The sequence below is a fragment of the Pteropus vampyrus genome, unplaced genomic scaffold (genome assembly GCF_000151845.1).
Source record: "Pteropus vampyrus isolate Shadow unplaced genomic scaffold, Pvam_2.0 Scaffold15, whole genome shotgun sequence".
NCBI lineage: Eukaryota > Metazoa > Chordata > Mammalia > Chiroptera > Pteropodidae > Pteropus > Pteropus vampyrus.
Window position 1 is genome coordinate 3,169,578 of NW_011888796.1, and position 13,045 is coordinate 3,182,622.

At 42.1% G+C, this 13,045-nt stretch overlaps 1 pseudogene; it reads left to right on the forward strand.

The window, feature by feature from the left end:
- Window positions 1-1,064: 1,064 nt before the first annotated feature.
- LOC111735885 lies at window positions 1,065-1,183 on the forward strand (annotated as a pseudogene).
- Window positions 1,184-13,045: the final 11,862 nt, after the last annotated feature.

Here is a 13,045-nt window from a genome sequence, read left to right on the forward strand (position 1 = left end):
GTGATCTAAGATTAAGTGTAGCAGGCTCTCCAATAGATATAGGTGTGTTTTCTGTTATCCTGCCACTAAATTGCATGTTTGCTTTTTAAATAACACCAATTTCTAACTTAATTTAGCTGCCGTTTCACTATGATTCTCAGACCATTTTCTCCCCAGAAAGGCCTGTTTTCATTGTATGGTGCTCAACTCATTTACATGTAATGGCATATAATGACACTGAGAAATAGTAGATGATGATGATTATGATGTTCATGGTGAAAATGAAAAAGAAATGATGATGACCCAGTGTTGGTGACAGTGAATACTATTGGGATGCACTAACGCTGGCAGAGGCATCCCCTCCGCTGGAGTGCTCTCTCTAGTCCCAAAAAGCTGTAGAGGGCCTCAGGCAATTGCCAGCACTCAGCATTGTTCTGTGACAATGTTTGGTCATGATTATCTCTAATCTCCTGGGGCATTAGTTAATTCTTATTGTTAAGCATTAACACCTCCTGATCTGACTCAAACGCTTAGGATTTTCTCATTGATCTCGGGCTTGCAGAGAAAAAAGCCTGAGAAGACAAGTGGGTGGAAATCTCACTGAGGGCTGTGCCCAGAAAAGACTCAAGGGTGAGGGTTGGCTCTCATGTGGGGTGGATGCAAGTGCATTACTGTGATAGTATAAGAAGCCCACACCCCAGACTCTCAGCCTGCCCAGGCTTCTCTCCAGCCTCAGTCTCCCTGTGTATGAAGAGGAGAAGATCATCCTGCCTCAGAAGTTGCTCCTCTCTCCGTGGTTGGTGGTGCGGGCCATTGGCGAGTTTTAGTAAAGATATTTTTGATGCTTTCTGGAGTCTCTTTCCATTTAATTCAGCATATGTTTGTTGGACACCTGCCAGCCAGGCAATTTGCTAGGTATGGAGGGAGTGGGGAGGGATGGGGATGAGAAAGGGGAACAGGATGACAAAGTTCTTGCCCTGAGGCACAGAAGCACCAGCTAACTGTGGAGAAAGAGGGAGTGGAAGGTGAGGCACAGAGAAACACAAACAAGGAGGACTTGTGCTATGAGTCAAGAACAAAAAATAGTCTATGGCCATGCCACCCTGAACCTGCCCGATCTCATCTGATTTTGGAAGCTAAGTGGGGTCGGACCTGGTTAGTACTTGGATGGGAGACTACCTAGGAAGACTAGGTGCTGTAAGTGTTAAGAAAAGAAAAAGAAAGAAAGAAAGGAAGGAAGGAAGGAAGGAAGGAAGGAAGGAAGGAAGGAAGGAAGGAAGCAAGGAAGGAAGGAAGCAAGGAAGCAAGGAAGCAAGCAAGCAAGCAAGCAAGAAAGAGAGAAAGAAAGAAAGAAAGCCCGTGAGTTAAATGAAAAGGAAAAAAAATCACCTTTGATTTAAGTGAGGTGGCATTTAAATTGGACCTTAAAGAAGAACTTTTTAAAAAAAAATCATAGATGTTTTCAAACATATTCAAGAGTAGAGAGAATGGTATAATGAGTGGACTCCCACATGCACATCACTCAGCCTCAGACGTCAACTTGTGGTTTTACATAAACCCCACCCACTTCCCACTACAACCCCCCCTGGATCATTTCCGCTCAAATCCCAGAAAGTGTATGTATCATTTCATAGGAATGTACTTTAGTAAAGACTCTATTTTAATATAAGCACAATACACTTATTATATTTGAAACAATTTCCTTAATATCATCAAATACGTAATCAGTACTCATTGTCTCTATTTTGTTTTTTACAGTTGTCTTGCTCAAACCAGGATACAAACTAGATTGGTAGTTCTAAGTAGTTTCCTCCTTTTTTTCTTACAATTTGTTGTTGTTGTTGTTGAAGAAACTACATTATTTGTCCTACAGTTTCCCTAAGTCTGTATTTTGCCGATTGCATGTCTAGAATATTTGACATTCCTCTACACCATATATATATACATATATATAAATTTTTATTATAGTGACATTGGTTAACGAAATCCAGTAAGTTTCAGGTGTACAATTCAACAGGAAGGCACATATGTATTGCATTGTGTGTTCACCGCCCATAGTTAGATTTCTTTCTGTCACCACATGTTTGACCCCTTTTACCCCATCTACCTCCTCCCTCCCCGCTCTTCCTCTACCCTCTGGTAACCACTAGTCTGTTGTACCCCCTATATTTTGTATAAATTGGCAGTTCAACCTAGAGCTTCATCAGATTTGGGTCCAACGTTCTGGGCAAGAGGTTTTTACAGGTGGGGCTGGGCCTGCCATCGGGACAGTCGCGAAGCCCGACGATCTCTTTCTGCGATGTCAGCAGATGCTAATATCGTCACCTTGGTGCAATGCTCTTTTGCTCATTGTGGGTGATAGCGATGCAGATGGTTGCTTTGTAATTATTGTATAACCTAAACATGTATGTCTCATGTGTTATATCGCATTTAAAAAAATAAAGAACACGGGCATTTTAATAAAAATGTGGGCCTCTGAAGGCTTTGCACAGGACAGCAACTGGCAAAGCCATAGGATAAAGCAGAATGCCTAGCAGATTAAAGCTGAATCTTAACAGCTAAAATTCTAGTTTGTGAAACCTAGAGACCAAGTAAGTCATGGTTTAGTTGAGGCCCACATCCATGAGCCTACCTTTTGGGGCGCTTCCTGTTATAGAGTAGATTTTGCTTCTGCCTCTCATCAGTATCATTTCAGAGGGTACCATGCAGCCCTGGTCAGGAGACCTGTGAAAGGCCCATAATCTGCCAGTGTTTATAATAAATAAGAGATTATTTCTCAGGGTAGGTGTTTCCAGCAGTTAATTAAGTAAGAGTCAACCTCTTCCAGGGAAATTTGCACATTTTGACCAGTTAATATATGGTCCTGGGCGACCTCCAAATATGAGAGAAGGAGCAGTCTTGTGGAGCCAACTACCTAAATTCAAATCCTAGAGTCGCTTCTTACAAGTTGGCACACTGTTGGCAGATTACATTTTTAAGCCTCGGTTTCCTCCACTGTAAAATGGGGTAATAGTAGTCCCCATCTCCCTTGTGCTGTTTTGATGATTTAATGGGTCGATGCTTACATATCAGTAGGCAAACAGTAAGGAAACAATAAATGTTGGCTGTTATTACTATGCTGTACACGATTCATCTGACATTTGCTTTCAAAGCCTCAGAATACCAAGTCTTGAAGTGGAGTCTTAAAATATTAATTGATGAAGCTAGTATTAAAAAATGGCCACTTTCTTAGATCTCTGAAGGGACTTGGCTATGACACCAATGTGGGTAAAGTGGTTTCTTTTTCCTCCTCCTTTTATTCATTTTTTCTAGTAAGGAGATTTTGTATATTTGGGAAACTAATGAACTTTCTGAGAGACTGAGCAGAAATAAATTATGATGAGCACACTGACTGTCAGCCTGCTCTGTGGACCCTCTGCCAGAACCCTGCCAACACCCTGTGAGAATCGTAAAGTCATTAGAAACAAAGATGTAATTAACATCCAAAACAGGCAGGGAGACAGGCTGTCAAACTCTGTGATCTGCAAATGACCAAGAGGCTAAAATCACTGGAGAAAATTAAAACAGCAAAAGCCAAAGTTGCCTAACTTGTCTTTACTTTGCTTTAATGGGAACCTGGCTTTAAAATCATTGATGAAGATAGGGACATGATGGGCTGAGAACGTCTCTAAAATTAGGTCCCTCTTTCAGTTTAGATGTGATTTCCAAATGAGATGTTTTCCATGGTTCTTAACGTTGCTATATAGTCAATGATCCATCAACAAATATGTATTGAACATGGTGCTGTGTTAAGTTCTGGGGAGCCAGCAACAAATGAGACAAAGCAGTGTCTGGCCTTAAGGGACATACATGCTAATGGTAGAGACAAACAAATGAGCAATTATGGTAGAAGTAAAGGTAATACAACCTAAAAAGAACCCAGTCAAATTAATAATATACAAAGGCAGACTATGGGGTATTGGTGGAGGATTTACTGAGAACCAAGAACCATTTCTATCCCTGCTGCCACTGCCTTAGTCTAGTTTCTCACCACTTTGTGCCTAGACTCTAAGGGTCTCCAGACTATGCACATATAGCAGATTCCTCTCCCCAGAAGACCACTTTTATCCTATCAGGTCCTGCTCAAAAACCTTCTGGACTTTCCGGGCTGAAGTGGTCAAGTTTGAGTTCTTTAGCCTGGATCTTGAAACTTAAGTACAAGTTTGCAAGTAGACACAAGGAGTGGGGGTGTGAGAGAGGGTTCATTGCACAAATTTATTGCAGAGTAGTTGGGGAAGAAACAAAATCAAATGAGACAGATAGACTCAGTGACCTTCTTTCTCATTCTGTCCTCTCCTGGTGAGCTCTTGGCAACCTCTGAGCTTGCGCACCTGCCCCTGAGGGCCTGGAGGGACCTGGGCTGTATTCGATGTCCCAGTCCTGATGCCGGGTAGATTCTCCTGCATCTTGGCACTCACAGATCACGTGAATATCAAATTTACACACATCCTGCATATCAACACCATATATATATACATATATATAAATTTTTATTATAGTGACATTGGTTAACGGAATCCAGTAAGTTTCAGGTGTACAATTCAACAGGAAGGCACATATGTATTGCATTGTGTGTTCACCGCCCATAGTTAGATTTCTTTCTGTCACCACATGTTTGACCCCTTTTACCCCATCTACCTCCTCCCTCCCCGTGGTAACCACTAGTCTATTGTACCCCCTATATTTTGTATAAATTGGCAGTTCAACCTAGAGCTTCATCAGATTTGGGTCCAACGTTCTGGGCAAGAGGTTTTTACAGGTGGGGCTGTAAAAGCCCGATGATCTCTTTCTGCGATGTCAGCAGATGCTAATATCGTCACCTTGGTGCAATGCTCTTTTGCTCATTGTGGGTGATAGCGATGCAGACGGTTGCTTTGTAATTATTGTATAACCTAAACATGTATGTCTCATGTGTTATATCGCATTTAAAAAAATAAAGAACACGGGCATTTTAATAAAAATGTGGGCCTCTGAAGGCTTTGCACAGGACAGCAACTGGCAAAGCCATAGGATAAAGCAGAATGCCTAGCAGATTAAAGCTGAATCTTAACAGCTAAAATTCTAGTTTGTGAAACCTAGAGACCAAGTAAGTCATGGTTTAGTTGAGGCCCACATCCATGAGCCTACCTTTTGGGGCGCTTCCTGTTATAGAGTAGATTTTGCTTCTGCCTCTCATCAGTATCATTTCAGAGGGTACCATGCAGCCCTGGTCAGGAGACCTGTGAAAGGCCCATAATCTGCCAGTGTTTATAATAAATAAGAGATTATTTCTCAGGGTAGGTGTTTCCAGCAGTTAATTAAGTAAGAGTCAACCTCTTCCAGGGAAATTTGCACATTTTGACCAGTTAATATATGGTCCTGGGCGACCTCCAAATATGAGAGAAGGAGCAGTCTTGTGGAGCCAACTACCTAAATTCAAATCCTAGAGTCGCTTCTTACAAGTTGGCACACTGTTGGCAGATTACATTTTTAAGCCTCGGTTTCCTCCACTGTAAAATGGGGTAATAGTAGTCCCCATCTCCCTTGTGCTGTTTTGATGATTTAATGGGTCGATGCTTACATATCAGTAGGCAAACAGTAAGGAAACAATAAATGTTGGCTGTTATTACTATGCTGTACACGATTCATCTGACATTTGCTTTCAAAGCCTCAGAATACCAAGTCTTGAAGTGGAGTCTTAAAATATTAATTGATGAAGCTAGTATTAAAAAATGGCCACTTTCTTAGATCTCTGAAGGGACTTGGCTATGACACCAATGTGGGTAAAGTGGTTTCTTTTTCCTCCTCCTTTTATTCATTTTTTCTAGTAAGGAGATTTTGTATATTTGGGAAACTAATGAACTTTCTGAGAGACTGAGCAGAAATAAATTATGATGAGCACACTGACTGTCAGCCTGCTCTGTGGACCCTCTGCCAGAACCCTGCCAACACCCTGTGAGAATCGTAAAGTCATTAGAAACAAAGATGTAATTAACATCCAAAACAGGCAGGGAGACAGGCTGTCAAACTCTGTGATCTGCAAATGACCAAGAGGCTAAAATCACTGGAGAAAATTAAAACAGCAAAAGCCAAAGTTGCCTAACTTGTCTTTACTTTGCTTTAATGGGAACCTGGCTTTAAAATCATTGATGAAGATAGGGACATGATGGGCTGAGAACGTCTCTAAAATTAGGTCCCTCTTTCAGTTTAGATGTGATTTCCAAATGAGATGTTTTCCATGGTTCTTAACGTTGCTATATAGTCAATGATCCATCAACAAATATGTATTGAACATGGTGCTGTGTTAAGTTCTGGGGAGCCAGCAACAAATGAGACAAAGCAGTGTCTGGCCTTAAGGGGCATACATGCTAATGGTAGAGACAAACAAATGAGCAATTATGGTAGAAGTAAAGGTAATACAACCTAAAAAGAACCCAGTCAAATTAATAATATACAAAGGCAGACTATGGGGTATTGGTGGAGGATTTACTGAGAACCAAGAACCATTTCTATCCCTGCTGCCACTGCCTTAGTCTAGTTTCTCACCACTTTGTGCCTAGACTCTAAGGGTCTCCAGACTATGCACATATAGCAGATTCCTCTCCCCAGAAGACCACTTTTATCCTATCAGGTCCTGCTCAAAAACCTTCTGGACTTTCCGGGCTGAAGTGGTCAAGTTTGAGTTCTTTAGCCTGGATCTTGAAACTTAAGTACAAGTTTGCAAGTAGACACAAGGAGTGGGGGTGTGAGAGAGGGTTCATTGCACAAATTTATTGCAGAGTAGTTGGGGAAGAAACAAAATCAAATGAGACAGATAGACTCAGTGACCTTCTTTCTCATTCTGTCCTCTCCTGGTGAGCTCTTGGCAACCTCTGAGCTTGCGCACCTGCCCCTGAGGGCCTGGAGGGACCTGGGCTGTATTCGATGTCCCAGTCCTGATGCCGGGTAGATTCTCCTGCATCTTGGCACTCACAGATCACGTGAATATCAAATTTACACACATCCTGCATATCATTTACAAGCAATAATGGTGGCTCCAGTTAATGAATATCATCCAGAGATTGAAATGATCACTAACCCTAAGAAAGCAAACGGAAAAATTTTTTTTAACAAGAATGGATCAAATTTGTCCTAAGTAGGAAGTACATTATAACTTCCCAATTCCAATGGCTTTTCCACAGTTTATTTCAACACTCCAAACTTAAATATCGACTGTTAGAGCACTTATCACATTGCATTTTAATTACCTGTCTCCTTGCTATCTCTCTGGTCCACCAGACTGTAGAGTCTTCTTCAGGAACCATCTTTTGTTCATCTTTTAAACAAAACACCTGCCATAAAGCCTGGTACACAATAGGCACTTAATAAATGGTAAATGAATTCTGTCCTGTTGCTTTACAAAACCATTTCTGAGAACCTTAGTCACAATAATTTGTCTTTCCTCTGAAGTTTTAAAGCAGTGATCTGTCCTATTCATGTATTTTTTCATTTCTATAACTTTTAAATTAGTTCTAAAAGTTTATTAGAATATTCTCTGTTCACAGAAAAAAAAGTGATAAATGCTGTCATTGCCTAAACTAGCCCATGAATTCTGTTTTCAAACCATCATATTCAACTCAGCAAACACTCACTGAACCCTTGCTATGGGCTGGGCTCTGGAATAGACCCTGGAAACAGAACGATGACTAGGCCCTCTCTTCAAGAAGCTTCCAGCCCAGGAGGGCAGATTTATGATGACAGCACAGTATGGTGAGAAAATGGCACAGCGGAGGGGGAGCCTTGCTCTGGTGGTGGGCGCGAAGGCTTCACGGGGAAAGTGAGTTCAAGGTACCCAGGTGGTAAGATTGGAAGATTGCAGAGGTAAGAGATCGAGAAACAGAGAGGCCTGAGTTGCTGCCTGCAGAGTCGGGGGTAACTGTCTAGAGGACTGACTGGGAGAGCTGAGGCAAGCTGCTGGCCATTGAGTGAGAGGACCATCACAGAGAGGCTTTAAGGCACACAAAGGGACTTGGACTTAATTTTGTAGGTGATGGGGGGCTTTGGGCAGAGAAATGCTGGGGTGACTCCAGTCTGGTTGCAGACTGAGGCATAGATTGGGGATGCAGCTGTCAAAGGAGAGGACTAGACAGAAGGCCGCTGCATAATCCAGGGGAGAAATAGGGAGGTTAGAACCAAGGCAGCCCCAGCTTCCTTAAGCCCTTTCTGTTTACCCCAATTGCCTTTTCCTCCACTTCCATGCTCCCATATTCTCCAAAAGAATGGACAGTGGGCAGAAGGGTCCAGTGATGTTGAGGGTATCTGTGTGGCACTTAGACAGGACATTTGCAAGTCTGGTGTTTATTACTGGAGACAACTCCAGTGTGTCTTATCTACTGCTAATAATATTCTAAGCCCCTTGAGGGTAAATGCTGCATCCTAGGCATCTATGTGTCTCCCACTCCCCGACTCTAGTGCACTGCCCTGCGTATGTCTAAAGATTGAAGATTCATGAATTCAGATGTGTTGGTTAATCCATATATTTAGATTATAATATTTGGGGCGGGGGGGGGAGGATCAGTGTCTAGTAAACATTTTGTTCACTGCTGACATGTTGTATAAACACAAACAATAATTAAAACTCACAGTATTAATAATTCTAGTCTAAGAGATTACATGCCATGAAAGCATGGCACAGAGTACAGCCTGGACTGGGTCCTGAGACTCACCTTGGCCCTGATTCAATCCCACTGCCCATCATGGGTTTAGTTACTTTCTTCAAGATTCAGACAAGGCCTCTGTCTCCCCTCTACCCAAGTAACAGTTCCTGTGAATGTTCAGAGTGAGAAACAAGCAACAGATAAGTTCAATTATCAGACATGGCCCATGATCACAGGGTGTTTTTTTTCCCTTTTTAATTCAGTGAGAAGAGCATTCCCCAATAGACTAGACAGAATTTATAATCACCAGAGATTTCAAAATAGCAAGCCAAACTGAAAATCATTGACTCTTTGAGGATTTAGGAAATGCTTTGGGATTCTGCTGCACCCCAGGGCTCCCATTAAGAACCCAGTTTTCACTGCTCTGTGGGAAGGTGTGGCAAACCTACTTCCCCTACAGAATCTTGCAACTGACAGCTCTGTGAGCAGAAGCCTTTCCTAGATGTTAGACAGAACTGGTGAAGAACTGGTCAGCTTTGTAGTTACTCATTTAACCACCATTTATGGAGCAACGATGTATTTTAAGCACCAAGGCGCAAACCAGAAAAATAATGCAAAAAAATCAAGCAGCTCTAGATCTTTCTCTGTAACCAGGAGTAAGTTGCTGAAACTTTTTGAGCCTCAGTTACTTACCGGTAAAATGGGGACAGTAAAACCCTCTCTGTGGGTTGTGCTAAGAATCAATAAAGAGCTGCACCCAGCTCACAGGTATTTATAAAGTGAGTTCTCTTTCCCTTCCTTATAGGGAGCTTAAAATCCACAAGTGAGTACAAGCATCAAATAACTAGAGAATCACCCAGAAAGAGAGTATAATGTTGCATTAATTTATGGCAAACTGCTCAACATCAAACAAAGGAGCCTACAGCTAGCTGTCTGGAGAGGTACTGCTCAGAAACTCAAGGTAATTTTTCAAAAATTCATTCTAAACCAATATTGACATAAATTCATCTTTATCTGAGCTTTAGCTTTGTGGCACTTAAACAATCCATAATATTAAAAGTAAATTAAATACTGCACGTGACTAGGCATTGGAGGTGTTTAGGGAGGAATTTCACAGTTGATGACTCAGACCTTCCTGTCTGATGAAAATTCACATTTCCTCAGGGGTGGTGGGGCAGAGTCCCACAACTGGGGAGGAGACAAAGTGGCAGGCAACGTGACCTGATTCCAGAAGGTGAGAACTTGGGCAGGGGGCTCAGGCATGCATGATAGATGTCATTTTCTGAGCCTTTAATTGACCAAGTAAACAGATACCTTTGGTTACAAAAACTGAGTCAGGAAATATGGGTTATCCTCCCACATTCGCAATCCTGCAGATAAGTCAGATATGGAGGTGCAGATAGTTATGTGGCTCCTCAGGATTCAAGGGCTTCCATCTTATGCCCTTACCCCTCACCACATTGCCGTCTCCCTCACTGCCACCCCCCATTCCCATTGCCTCCCCTCTGGTGTCTTTTGGGATCTTTATTGAATGTGTGGTATGCTTGTAAGAGTATATTAGAGATGGAGCTTCCAATTTAGCAGAAGACAAATGGGGAGCTACCTCTCCAGCAGCAGGAGGAACTCCAGCTGAGTGTTCCACGGCTCTGGCCTGTCCATTCATGGGGTGGGACTTGGCAGAAACAGGGCCCAGAGCACCTTCTGGGTTATCAGTGGGAGACTGGATGCTGGACTTGGTCATCCAAGGGACAGAGTTGAGTTGGCGTGTGCTTCAGCCATTTCGAGGTGAGTGCCAGAAACCTCAAGTCTGGGGCAGAAAGGATTAGAAATCATAAGGGCCCGGCTTGGAGCCAGGGGAAGACATAATGAAACTTTGTGGGTGAAGCCAGGCTGCTAATAAGAAGGGACCAAATCATACAGAAGACATCAGACTGGAGCAACTTTGACACATCTGACAAATTGCTGTTGACCCAGCTGTAAGAGCTTTCCCTTTAGTGACATTTCAAAGGCACTGAGCAGCTCCCAGCACGGCTGCAGAAGGCAGGCCAGGCTCGGAAGGATAGTCTGTTCCTGCAGCTCAGAGTAATCACACCTGGCCCTTTGGAACGAGCTTAACATTCTTCCGGGGCTTATGGCTTTTGAATTCACAAAGCATTTCCCATAATTGTCATAAATGTCCAAGCCTTATGAAAACTTATTATTAGTCCCCATTTTATAGCTGGGAGATAATGAAAATAAAAGACTTATCCAAGGTCACTAAGCTTTAAAGTGTAGAGTCTAGTCTTGGACATTGTATTCCTTCCTCCATATCTCATCTTGGGTCTATGACTTTGGCTATATTCATGTCACATTCCATTCAATCTATGTGGAAAGCTAGAACTATCCATTATTCTTAGTTCACAAGCTGAATCACATTTTAGCTGGGTGGTAGCCTAATAATTAGCGGTTACCCTATTACTGATCTCACCTGGCCCACCCAGACCTGAATGCCCACAGTGTCTTCAAAGACAGGGTATAACACATCTTGGCCACTCGACATCCATTCACCAATGCTGTGACATAGCTGCAAGTAGTGACCGTCCCCATACCTCCCCACATATCCAAACCTCATTTTCTTTACTCCATTTGATTGTTCGTTAGCATCGCTGCTCATTTCCTGTGTATTATCACCTGGCTCTTAGAAGAATCACGGCGCAAGTTTTAACAGCTTGTCCATTATTGAATAATCACCTGTATGAAATCTCAACAAATACAGGTAGCAATCAATCTGCGGTTAATTAATATAAAGCAACCAGTCCCATTAAATTCAAATGTTGCAATGGACATGGTTCATTGACTAAATATCAGTGCCATTTATAAGTACATCCTTCTTGGGATTGTCTTGGACCTGAAAATATTTTTCATTAGCTAGCTGGTATTTAAAAGAAATTAATTGTTTGCTACACATCATCAATTTCATCCCCTAAAAGGAAAGGCTAGAGCTGCCTTGGAACAGCTGTGTGCGTGGAGGAGCTTTCTGGGTAGTTCTCTGAGACACATCACATTCTTTTTCCTTACTCCCTGATTCTCATCTCACTTCTGCATCCTCCTACCTAGCATTTTAATGAGGCTTCTTCTAATTAGGCTGTATTTTTGCAAGCTGTTCCCTGATTCCTGTCTTTGAAGTTGGCTCATATTCCAAAATATTTTATTAATTGCTAATGCCTAACTGGACATTGGTACTAGCAGAGTGAGAGAACAGGAATCATGAGAGAAGTGGAGGAGAAAATATAGAAGGCTTTAAATTAGGAGTTCCTTGAGAGCTGGTATAGCTCTGAACAAGGCAGTTTATCTAACATTGTCAGGGCTTTCATTTACAGAATGAGAAAAACATTTGCCGCCAACCTGTCTCATCTGTATTAGTCAGGAGTCCTGACAGAAACCCACTCAAAAAATAATTGAAGCAGATAAATGACATTTATTGCCTCATGTCAGTAATTCCAAGGGAATTCAGGCATGGCTGGATCCAGGGATTCAATCAATATCATTAGGACTCTTTCTCTCTATATATATCTCTGTATTAGTTTTCTAGGGCTGCTCCAATAAAGTACCATAAATATGGTGGATTGAGACAACAGAAATTTTTGAATAACAGTGTGGATGTACTTAATGCCATTTCAAAATGGTTAAAATGATAACTTTTGTGTCATGTGTCTTTTATCACAATTGAAAACAAATCAACACAGACCCTAGAAATTTATTCTCTCACAGTTCTGGGGGCTAGAAGTCCAAAGTCATGGTGCCCACAGAACCATGGTCCCTCTGAAGGCTGGAGGGAAGGCTCCTTCCAGACCTGTTCCAGTTTGTGGTCGACAGCAGTCCTTGGCCTTCCTTGGTTTGTAGACACATCACTCCAGTCTCTGCTTCCGTCGTCACATGGCATACCCGCTTTGTGTGTGTGTCTCTGGGTCTCTTTCTTTTTCTTCTTATAAAGACACCAGTCACTGGGGCTCACTCTAATCCAGCATGACCTCATCTTAACTATTTACATCAGCAGTGACTCTATTTATTCCAGAGAGACATGCATTTTTGCCTATCACTATTCATTGGATACAATCTCTTAGCTCTATTAACTTTTTTTTTTTTCATCTTTATTCAGGCTCCTAAGTAGTCATAATATGACTAGAGGAAATCCCCCATAATTCTAGAAAAAGGGAGAAATCTCTACCTGCCCCCAGCACCATAATTGGACTTGATTGGCTCCGTTTGGATCAGGCGCCTAGGCTTGGACCAATCACTGCCTAAGGTGATGGCCGATTCAGACCACTCTTGAGGCAGGGCAAGCAAGGCCATGTGACTAAAACACGGTCTTTTCAGAATCTTATAGAGATGCAGGACAGACACAAAAAAGCAGATGTCCACTTTTTTAATGT